This window comes from Ambystoma mexicanum, chromosome 8, assembly GCF_040938575.1.
Source record: "Ambystoma mexicanum isolate Mex_15411 chromosome 8, UKY_AmexF1_1, whole genome shotgun sequence".
Lineage (NCBI taxonomy): Eukaryota > Metazoa > Chordata > Amphibia > Caudata > Ambystomatidae > Ambystoma > Ambystoma mexicanum.
In genome coordinates this window covers 22,280,668-22,292,974 of record NC_090929.1, presented here as the reverse complement: position 1 = coordinate 22,292,974, position 12,307 = coordinate 22,280,668, and positions in this window count along the sequence as shown.

Here is a 12,307-nt window from a genome sequence, read left to right as displayed (position 1 = left end):
GCAGTCCCAGTATGAGATGCAGTGAAGGACTGGAGATTGCAGCCAGGGCTGGCCGGTCATTCCTTGTGCAGTCCCAGTGTGAGATGCAGTGAAGGACTGGAGAGTGCAGCCAGGGCTGGCTGTTCATTCCTTGTGCAGTCCCAGTATGAGATGCAGTTAAGGACTGGAGGTGGCAGCCAGGACTGGCTAGTCATTTCCCGTGCAGTCCCAGTATGAGATGCAGCGAAGGACTGGAGATTGCAGCCAGGGCTGGCCGGTCATTTCTTGTGCAGTCCCAGTATGAGATGCAGTGAAGGACTGGAGATGGCAGCCAGGGATGGCCGGTCATTTCACATGCATTCCCAGTATGAGATGCAGTGAAGGACTGGAGAGTGCAGCCAGGGCCGGCTGGTCATTTCCTGTGCAGTCCCAGTATGAGATGCAGTGAAGGACTTTAGATGGCAGCCAGGGCTGGCTGTTCATTTCTTGTGCAGTCCCAGTATGAGATGCAATGACGGACTGGAGATTGCAGCCAGGACTGGAGATTGCAGCCAGGGCTGGCCAGTCATTTCTTGTGCAGTCCCAGTATGAGATGCAATGAAGGACTGTGGATTGCAGCCAGGGCTGGCTGGTAATTCCTTGTGCTGTCCCAGTATGAGATACAGTTCAGGACTGGAGAGTGCAGCCAGGGCTGGCCGGTCATTCCTTGTGCAGTCCCAGTATGAGATGCAGTTAAGGACTGGAGAGTGCAGCCAGGGCTGGCCGGTCATTCCTTGTGCAGTCCCAGTATGAGATGCAGTGAAGGACTGGAGAGTGTAGCCAGGACTGGCCTGCCATTTCTTGAGATGCAGTGAAGGACTGGAGAGTACAGCCAGGGCTGGGCGGTAATTTCCGGTGCAGTCCCAGTATGCGATGCAGTAAAGGACTGGAGATGGCAGCCAGGGCTGGCCAGTCATTTCCGGTGCAGTCCCAGTATGAGATGCAGTAAAGGACTGGAGATGGCAGCCAGGGCTGGCCGGTCATTCCTTGTGCAGTCCCAGTATGAGATGTAGTGAAGGACTGGAGATGGCAGCCAGGACTGGCTAGTCATTTCCTGTGCAGTCCCAGTATGAGATGTAGCGAAGGACTGGAGATTGCAGCCAGGGCTGGCCATTCATTTCTTGTGCAGTCCCAATATGAGATGCAGTGAAGGACTGGAGAGTGCCCTCAGGGCTGGCCGGTCATTTCTTGTGCAGTCCCAGTATGAGATGCAGTGAAGGACTGGAGAGAACAGCCAAGGCCGGCTGGTCATTTCCCGTGCTGTCCTAGTATGGGATGCAGTGAAGGACTGGAGATTGCAGCCAGGGCTGGCCGGTCATTTCTTGTGCAGTCCCAGTATGAGATGCAGTGAAGGACTGGAGATGGCAGCCAGGGATGGCCGGTCATTTCACATGCATTCCCAGTAGGAGATACAGTGAAGGACTGGAGATTGAAGCCAGGGCTGGCTGTTCATTCCTTGTGCATTCCTGTAGGAGATGCAGTGATGGATTGGAGAGTACAGCCAGGGCTGGCCGGTCATTTCCGGTGCAGTCCCAGTATGAGATGCAGTGAAGGACTGGAGAGTGCAGCCAGGGCAGGCCGGTCATTCCTTGTGCAGTCCCAGTATGAGATGCAGTGAAGGACTGGAGACTGCAGTCAGGGCTGGCCGGTCATTTCTTGTGCAGTCCCAGTATGAGATGCAGTGAAGGACTGGAGATTGAAGCCAGGGCTGGCTGTTCATTCCTTGTGCATTCCTGTAGGAGATGCAGTGAAGGACTGGAGAGTACAGCCAGGGCTGGCCGGTCATTTCCGGTGCAGTCCCAGTATGAGATGCAGTGAAGGACTGGAGATTGCAGCCAGGGCTGGCCGGTCATTCCTTGTGCAGTCCCAGTGTGAGATGCAGTGAAGGACTGGAGAGTGCAGCCAGGGCTGGCTGTTCATTCCTTGTGCAGTCCCAGTATGAGATGCAGTTAAGGACTGGAGATGGCAGCCAGGACTGGCTAGTCATTTCCCGTGCAGTCCCAGTATGAGATGCAGCGAAGGACTGGAGATTGCAGCCAGGGCTGGCCGGTCATTTCTTGTGCAGTCCCAGTATGAGATGCAGTGAAGGACTGCAGATGGCAGCCAGGGATGGCCGGTCATTTCACATGCATTCCCAGTATGAGATGCAGTGAAGGACTGGAGAGTGCAGCCACGGCCGGCTGGTCATTTCCTGTGCAGTCCCAGTATGAGATGCAGTGAAGGACTTTAGATGGCAGCCAGGGCTGGCTGTTCATTTCTTGTGCAGTCCCAGTATGAGATGCAATGACGGACTGGAGATTGCAGCCAGGACTGGAGATTGCAGCCAGGGCTGGCCAGTCATTTCTTGTGCAGTCCCAGTATGAGATGCAATGAAGGACTGTGGATTGCAGCCAGGGCTGGCTGGTAATTCCTTGTGCTGTCCCAGTATGAGATACAGTTCAGGACTGGAGAGTGCAGCCAGGGCTGGCCGGTCATTCCTTGTGCAGTCCCAGTATGAGATGCAGTTAAGGACTGGAGAGTGCAGCCAGGGCTGGCCGGTCATTCCTTGTGCAGTCCCAGTATGAGATGCAGTGAAGGACTGGAGAGTGTAGCCAGGACTGGCCTGCCATTTCTTGTGCAGTTCCAGTATGAGATGCAGTGAAGGACTGGAGAGTACAGCCAGGGCTGGCCGGTAATTTCCGGTGCAGTCCCAGTATGCGATGCAGTGAAGGACTGGAGATGGCAGCCAGGGCTGGCCGGTCATTTCCGGTGCAGTCCCAGTATGAGATGCAGTGAAGGACTGGAGATGGCAGCCAGGGCTGGCCGGTCATTCCTTGTGCAGTCCCAGTATGAGATGTAGTGAAGGACTGGAGATGGCAGCCAGGACTGGCTAGTCATTTCCGGTGCAGTCCCAGTATGAGATGCAGTGAAGGACTGGAGATGGCAGCCAGGGCTGGCCATTCATTTCTTGTGCAGTCCCAGTATGAGATGCAGTGAAGGACTAGAGAGTGCCCTCAGGGCTGGCCGGTCATTTCTTGTGCAGTCCCAGTATGAGATGCAGTGAAGGACTGGAGATAACAGCCAAGGCCGGCTGGTCATTTCCCGTGCTGTCCTAGTATGGGATGCAGTGAAGGACTGGAGATTGCAGCCAGGGCCGGCTGGTCATTTCCCGTGCAGTCCCAGTATGAGATGCAGCGAAGGACTGGAGATTGCAGCCAGGGCTGGCCGGTCATTTCTTGTGCAGTCCCAGTATGAGATGCAGTGAAGGACTGGAGATGGCAGCCATGGATGGCCGGTCATTTCACATGCATTCCCAGTATGAGATGCAGTGAAGGACCGGAGAGTGCAGCCAGGGCCGGCTGGTCATTTCCTGTGCAGTCCCAGTATGAGATGCAGTGAAGGACTGGAGATTGCAGCCAGGACTGGAGATTGCAGCCAGGGCTGGCCAGTCATTTCTTGTGCAGTCCCAGTATGAGATGCAATGAAGGACTGGAGATTGCAGCCAGGGCTGGCCAGTCATTTCTTGTGCAGTCCCAGTATGAGATGCAATGAAGGACTGGGGATTGCAGCCAGGGCTGGCTGGTAATTCCTTGTGCTGTCCCAGTATGAGATACAGTTCAGGACTGGAGAGTGCAGCCAGGGCTGGCCAGTCATTCCTTGTGCAGTCCCAGTATGAGATGCAGTGAAGGACTGGAGACTGCAGCCAGGGCTGGCCGGTCATTCCTTGTGCAGTCCCAGTATGAGATGCAGTGAAGGACTGGAGATGGCAGCCAGGGCTGGCCGGTCATTTCTTGTGCAGTTCCAGTATGAGATGCAGTGAAGGACTGGAGAGTGCAGCCAGGGCTGGCCGGTCATTTCTTGTGCAGTTCCAGTATGAGATGCAGTGAAGGACTGGAGAGAGCAGCCAGGGCTGGCCGGTCATTCCTTGTGCAGTCCCAGTATCAGATGCAGTGAAGGACTGGAGATTGCAGCCAGGGCTGGCCGGTCATTTCTTGTGCAGTCCCAGTATGAGATGCAGTGAAGGACTGCAGATGGCAGCCAGGGATGGCCGGTCATTTCACATGCATTCCCAGTATGAGATGCAGTGAAGGACTGGAGAGTGCAGCCAGGGCCGGCTGGTCATTTCCTGTGCAGTCCCAGTATGAGATGCAGTGAAGGACTTTAGATGGCAGCCAGGGCTGGCTGTTCATTTCTTGTGCAGTCCCAGTATGAGATGCAATGACGGACTGGAGATTGCAGCCAGGACTGGAGATTGCAGCCAGGGCTGGCCAGTCATTTCTTGTGCAGTCCCAGTATGAGATGCAATGAAGGACTGTGGATTGCAGCCAGGGCTGGCTGGTAATTCCTTGTGCTGTCCCAGTATGAGATACAGTTCAGGACTGGAGAGTGCAGCCAGGGCTGGCCGGTCATTCCTTGTGCAGTCCCAGTATGAGATGCAGTTAAGGACTGGAGAGTGCAGCCAGGGCTGGCCGGTCATTCCTTGTGCAGTCCCAGTATGAGATGCAGTGAAGGACTGGAGAGTGTAGCCAGGACTGGCCTGCCATTTCTTGTGCAGTTCCAGTATGAGATGCAGTGAAGGACTGGAGAGTACAGCCAGGGCTGGCCGGTAATTTCCGGTGCAGTCCCAGTATGCGATGCAGTGAAGGACTGGAGATGGCAGCCAGGGCTGGCCGGTCATTTCCGGTGCAGTCCCAGTATGAGATGCAGTGAAGGACTGGAGATGGCAGCCAGGGCTGGCCGGTCATTCCTTGTGCAGTCCCAGTATGAGATGTAGTGAAGGACTGGAGATGGCAGCCAGGACTGGCTAGTCATTTCCGGTGCAGTCCCAGTATGAGATGCAGTGAAGGACTGGAGATGGCAGCCAGGGCTGGCCATTCATTTCTTGTGCAGTCCCAGTATGAGATGCAGTGAAGGACTAGAGAGTGCCCTCAGGGCTGGCCGGTCATTTCTTGTGCAGTCCCAGTATGAGATGCAGTGAAGGACTGGAGATAACAGCCAAGGCCGGCTGGTCATTTCCCGTGCTGTCCTAGTATGGGATGCAGTGAAGGACTGGAGATTGCAGCCAGGGCCGGCTGGTCATTTCCCGTGCAGTCCCAGTATGAGATGGAGCGAAGGACTGGAGATTGCAGCCAGGGCTGGCCGGTCATTTCTTGTGCAGTCCCAGTATGAGATGCAGTGAAGGACTGGAGATGGCAGCCATGGATGGCCGGTCATTTCACATGCATTCCCAGTATGAGATGCAGTGAAGGACCGGAGAGTGCAGCCAGGGCCGGCTGGTCATTTCCTGTGCAGTCCCAGTATGAGATGCAGTGAAGGACTGGAGATTGCAGCCAGGACTGGAGATTGCAGCCAGGGCTGGCCAGTCATTTCTTGTGCAGTCCCAGTATGAGATGCAATGAAGGACTGGAGATTGCAGCCAGGACTGGAGATTGCAGCCAGGGCTGGCCAGTCATTTCTTGTGCAGTCCCAGTATGAGATGCAATGAAGGACTGGGGATTGCAGCCAGGGCTGGCCGGTCATTCCTTGTGCAGTCCCAGTATGAGATGCAGTGAAGGACTGGAGATGGCAGCCAGGGCTGGCCGGTCATTTCTTGTGCTGTCCCAGTATGAGATACAGTTCAGGACTGGAGAGTGCAGCCAGGGCTGGCCAGTCATTCCTTGTGCAGTCCCAGTATGAGATGCAGTGAAGGACTGGAGACTGCAGCCAGGGCTGGCCGGTCATTCCTTGTGCAGTCCCAGTATGAGATGCAGTGAAGGACTGGAGATGGCAGCCAGGGCTGGCCGGTCATTTCTTGTGCAGTTCCAGTATGAGATGCAGTGAAGGACTGGAGAGTGCAGCCAGGGCTGGCCGGTCATTTCTTGTGCAGTTCCAGTATGAGATGCAGTGAAGGACTGGAGAGAGCAGCCAGGGCTGGCCGGTCATTCCTTGTGCAGTCCCAGTATCAGATGCAGTGAAGGACTGGAGACTGCAGCCAGGGCTGGCCGGTCATTTCTTGTGCAGTTCCAGTATGAGATGCAGTGAAGGACTGGAGATGGCAGCCAGGGCTGGCCGGTCATTTCCTGTGCAGTCCCAGTACGAGATGCAGTGAAGGACTGGAGAGTGCAGCCAGGGCTGGCCGGTCATTCCTTCTGCAGTCCCAGCATGGGATGTAGTGAAGGACTGGAGATTGCAGCCCGGGCTGGCTGGTCATTCCTTGTGCAGTCCCAGTATGAGATGCAATGAAGGACTGGAGATTGCAGCCAGGACTGGAGTTTGCAGCCAGGGCTGGCCGGTCATTTCCGGTGCAGTCCCAGTATGAGATGCAGTGAAGGACTGGAGAGTGCAGCCAGGGCTGGCCGGTCATTCCTTGTGCAGTCCCAGTATGAGATGCAGTGAAGGACTGGAGACTGCAGCCACGGCTTGCCGGTCATTTCTTGTGCAGTCCCAGTATGAGATGCAGTGAAGGACTGGAGATTGAAGCCAGGGCTGGCTGTTCATTCCTTGTGCATTCCTGTAGGAGATGCAGTGAAGGACTGGAGAGTACAGCCAGGGCTGGCCGGTCATTTCGGGTGCAGTCCCAGTATGAGATGCAGTGAAGGACTGGAGATGGCAGCCAGGGCTGGCCGGTCATTCCTTGTGCAGTCCCAGTGTGAGATGCAGTGAAGGACTGGAGAGTGCAGCCAGGGCTGGCTGTTCATTCCTTGTGCAGTCCCAGTATGAGATGCAGTGAAGGACTGGAGATGGCAGCCAGGGATGGCTGGTCATTTCACATGCATTCCCAGTATGAGATGCAGTGAAGGACTGGAGAGTGCAGCCAGGGCCGGCTGGTCATTTCCTGTGCAGTCCCAGTATGAGATGCAGTGAAGGACTTTAGATGGCAGCCAGGGCTGGCTGGTCATTTCTTGTGCAGTCCCAGTATGAGATGATCTCATACTGGAACTGCACAAGAAATGACCGGCCAGCCCTGGCTGCACTCTCCAGTCCTTCACTGCATCTCATACTGGAACTGCACAAGAAATGACCGGCCAGCCCTGGCTGCCATCTCCAGTCCTTCACTGCATCTCATACTGGGACTGCACAAGGAATGACCGGCCAGCCCTGGCTACACTCTCCAGTCCTTCACTGCATCTCATACTGGGACTGCACAAGGAATGACTGGCCAGCCCTGGCTGCACTCTCCAGTCCCAAACTGTATCTCATACTGGGACAGCACAAGGAATTACCAGCCAGCCCTGGCTGCAATCCCCAGTCCTTCATTGCATCTCATACTGGGACTGCACAAGAAATGACTGGCCAGCCCTGGCTGCAATCTCCAGTCCTGGCTGCAATCTCGTCCTTCATTGCATCTCATACTGGGACTGCACAAGAAATGACTGGCCAGCCCTGGCTGCAATCTCCAGTCCTGGCTGCAATCTCCAGCCAGCCCTGGCTGCCATCTAAAGTCCTTCACTGCATCTCATACTGGGACTGCACAGGAAATGACCAGCCGGCCCTGGCTGCACTCTCCAGTCCTTCACTGCATCTCATACTGGGAATGCATGTGAAATGACCGGCCATCCCTGGCTGCCATCTCCAGTCCTTCACTGCATCTCACACTGGGACTGTACAAGATGTGACCAGGCAGCCCTAGCTGCCATCTCCAGTCCTTCACTGCATCCCATACTAGGACAGCACGGGAAATGACCAGCCGGCCTTGGCTGTTATCTCCAGTCCTTCACTGCATCTCATACTGGGACTGCACAAGAAATGAATGGCCAGCCCTGGCTGCAATATCCAGTCCTTCGCTACATCTCATACTGGGACTGCACGGGAAATGATTAGCCAGTCCTGGCTGCCATCTCCAGTCCTTCACTGCATCTCATACTGGGACTGCACAAGGAATGAACAGCCAGCCCTGGCTGCACTCTCCAGTCCTTCACTACATCTCATACTGGGACTGCACAAGGAATGACCGGCCAGCCCTGGCTGCCATCTCCAGTCCTTCACTGCATCTCATACTGGGACTGCACCGGAAATTACCGGCCAGCCCTGGCTGCCATCTCCAGTCCTTCACTGCATCGCATACTGGAACTGCACAAGAAATGACAGGCCAGTCCTGGCTACACTCTCCAGTCCTTCACTGCATCTCATACTGGGACTGCACAAGGAATGACCGGCCATCCCTGGCTGCACTCTCCAGTCCTTAACTGCATCTCATACTGGGACTGCACAAGGAATGACCGGCCAGCCCTGGCTGCACTCTCCAGTCCTGAACTGTATCTCATAGTGGGACAGCACAAGGAATTTCCAGCCAGCCCTGGCTGCAATCCACAGTCCTTCATTGCATCTCATACTGGGACTGCACAAGAAATGACTGGCCAGCCCTGGCTGCAATCTCCAGTCCTGGCTGCAATCTCCAGTCCTTCATTGCATCTCATACTGGGACTGCACAAGAAATGAACAGCCAGCCCTGGCTGCCATCTAAAGTCCTTCACTGCATCCCATACTGGGACTGCACAGGAAATGACCAGCCGGCCCTGGCTGCACTCTCCAGTCCTTCACTGCATCTCATACTGGGAATGCATGTGAAATGACCGGCCATCCCTGGCTGCCATCTCCAGTCCTTCACTGCATCTCATACTGGGACTGCACAAGAAATGACCAGCCAGCCCTGGCTGCAATCTCCAGTCCTTCGCTGCATCTCATACTGGGACTGCACGGGAAATGACTAGCCAGTCCTGGCTGCCATCTCCAGTCCTTCACTGCATCTCATACTGGGACTGCACAAGGAATGAACAGCCAGCCCTGGCTGCACTCTCCATTCCTTCACTGCATCTCACACTGGGACTGCACAAGGAATGACCGGCCAGCCCTGGCTGCAATCTCCAGTCCTTCACTGCATCTCATACTGGGACTGCACCGGAAATGACCGGCCAGCCCTGGCTGTACTCTCCAGTCCTTCACTGCATCTCATACTGGGACTGCACAAGGAATGACCGGCCAGCCCTGGCTGCACTCTCCAGTCCTTCACTGCATCTCATACTGGGACTGCACAGGAAATGACCGGCCAGCCCTAGCTGTACTCTCCAATCCTTCACTGCATCTCCTACAGGAATGCACAAGGAATGAACAGCCAGCCCTGGCTTCAATCTCCAGTCCTTCACTGTATCTCCTACTGGAACTGCACAAGAAATGACCGGCCAGCCCTGGCTGCAGTCTCCAGTCCTTCACTGCATCTCATACTGGGACTGCACAAGGAATGACCGGCCAGCCCTGGCTGCACTCTCCAGTCCTTCACTGCATCTCATACTGGGACTGCACAGGAAATGACCGGCCAGCCCTAGCTGTACTCTCCAATCCTTCACTGCATCTCCTACAGGAATGCACAAGGAATGAACAGCCAGCCCTGGCTTCAATCTCCAGTCCTTCACTGTATCTCCTACTGGAACTGCACAAGAAATGACCGGCCAGCCCTGGCTGCAGTCTCCAGTCCTTCACTGCATCTCATACTGGGACTGCAGAAGGAAGGACTGGCCAGCCCTGGCTGCAATCTCCAGTCCTTCACTGCATCTCATACTGGGACTGCACAAGAAATGAATGACCAGCCCTGGCTGCAAACTCCAGTCCTGGCTGCAATCTCCAGTCCTTCATTGCATCTCATACTGGGACTGCACAAGGAATGACCAGCCAGCCCGGGCTGCAATCTCCAGCCCTTCACTACATCCCATGCTGGGACTGCAGAAGGAATGACCGGCCAGCCCTGGCTGCACTCTCCAGTCCTTCACTGCATCTCGTACTGGGACTGCACAGGAAATGACCGGCCAGCCCTGGCTGCCATCTCCAGTCCTTCACTGCATCTCATACTGGGACTGCACCGGAAATTACCGGCCAGCCCTGGCTGTACTCTCCAGTCCTTCACTGCATCTCATACTGGAACTGCACAAGAAATGACCAGCCAGCCCTGGCTGCACTCTCCAGTCCTTCACTGCATCTCATACTGGGACTGCACAAGGAATGACAGGCCAGCCCTGGCTACACTCTCCAGTCCTTCACTGCATCTCATACTGGGACTGCACAAGGAATGACCGGCCAGCCCTGGCTGCACTCTCCATTTTTAACTGCATCTCATACTGGGACTGCACAAGGAATGACCGGCCAGCCCTGGCTGCACTCTCCAGTCCTGAACTGTATCTCATACTGGGACAGCACAAGGAATTACCAGCCAGCCCTGGCTGCAATCCCCAGTCCTTCATTGCATCTCATACTGGGACTGCACAAGAAATGACTGGCCAGCCCTGGCTGCAATCTCCAGTCCTGGCTGCAATCTCCAGTCCTTCATTGTGCACAAGAAATGACCGGCCAGCCCTGGCTGCACTCTCCAGTCCTTCATTGCATCTCATACTGGGACTGCACAAGGAATGACTGACCAGCCCTGGCTGCAATCTCCAGTCCTTCACTGCATCTCATACTGGGACTGCACAAGAAATGATTGGCCAGCCCTGGCTGCAATTTCCAGTCCTGGCTGCAATCTCCAGTCCTTCATTGCATCTCATACTGGGACTGCCCAAGGAATGACCGGCCAGCCCTGGCTGCACTCTCCAGTCCTTCATTGCATCTCATACTGGGACTGCACAAGAAATGAATGACCAGCCCTGGCTGCAAACTCCAGTCCTGGCTGCAATCTCCAGTCCTTCATTGCATCTCATACTGGGACTGCACAAGGAATGACCAGCCAGCCCGGGCTGCAATCTCCAGCCCTTCACTACATCCCATGCTGGGACTGCAGAAGGAATGACCGGCCAGCCCTGGCTGCACTCTCCAGTCCTTCACTGCATCTCGTACTGGGACTGCACAGGAAATGACCGGCCAGCCCTGGCTGCCATCTCCAGTCCTTCACTGCATCTCATACTGGGACTGCACCGGAAATTACCGGCCAGCCCTGGCTGTACTCTCCAGTCCTTCACTGCATCTCATACTGGAACTGCACAAGAAATGACCGGCCAGCCCTGGCTGCACTCTCCAGTCCTTCACTGCATCTCATACTGGGACTGCACAAGGAATGACAGGCCAGCCCTGGCTACACTCTCCAGTCCTTCACTGCATCTCACACTGGGACTGCACAAGGAATGACCGGCCAGCCCTGGCTGCACTCTCCATTCCTTAACTGCATCTCATACTGGGACTGCACAAGGAATGACCGGCCAGCCCTGGCTGCACTCTCCAGTCCTGAACTGTATCTCATACTGGGACAGCACAAGGAATTACCAGCCAGCCCTGGCTGCAATCCCCAGTCCTTCATTGCATCTCATACTGGGACTGCACAAGAAATGACTGGCCAGCCCTGGCTGCAATCTCCAGTCCTGGCTGCAATCTCCAGTCCTTCATTGTGCACAAGAAATGACCGGCCAGCCCTGGCTGCACTCTCCAGTCCTTCATTGCATCTCATACTGGGACTGCACAAGGAATGACTGACCATCCCTGGCTGCAATCTCCAGTCCTTCACTGCATCTCATACTGGGACTGCACAAGAAATGATTGGCCAGCCCTGGCTGCAATTTCCAGTCCTGGCTGCAATCTCCAGTCCTTCATTGCATCTCATACTGGGACTGCCCAAGGAATGACCGGCCAGCCCTGGCTGCACTCTCCAGTCCTTCATTGCATCTCATACTGGGACTGCACAAGGAATGACTGACCAGCCCTGGCTGCAATCTCCAGTCCTTCACTGCATCTCATACTGGGACTGCACAAGAAATGATTGGCCAGCCCTGGATGCAATTTCCAGTCCTGGCTGCAATCTCCAGTCCTTCACTGCATCTCATACTGGGACTGCACAAGAAATGACCGGCCAGCCCTGGCTGCACTCTCCAGTCCTTCATTGCATCTCATACTGGGACTGCACAAGGAATGACTGACCAGCCCTGGCTGCAATCTCCAGTCCTTCACTGCATCTCATACTGGGACTGCACAAGAAATGATTGGCCAGCCCTGGCTGCAATTTCCAGTCCTGGCTGCAATCTCCAGTCCTTCATTGCATCTCATACTGGGACTGCCCAAGGAATGACCAGCCAGCCCTGGCTGCAATCTCCAGTCCTTCACTGTATCTCTTACTGGGACTGCACAAGGAATTACCAGCCGGCACTGGCTGCAATCTCCAGTCCTTCACTCCATCTCATACGGGAACTGCACGGGAAATGAGCGGCTCGCCCTGGCTGCACTCGCCAGTCCTTCACTGCATCTCATACTGGGAATGCACAAGTAATGACCAGCCAGCCCTGGCTGTCATCTCCAGTCCTTCACTGCATCTCATACTAGGACTGCACAAGGAATGACCGGCCAGCCCTGGCTGCAATAT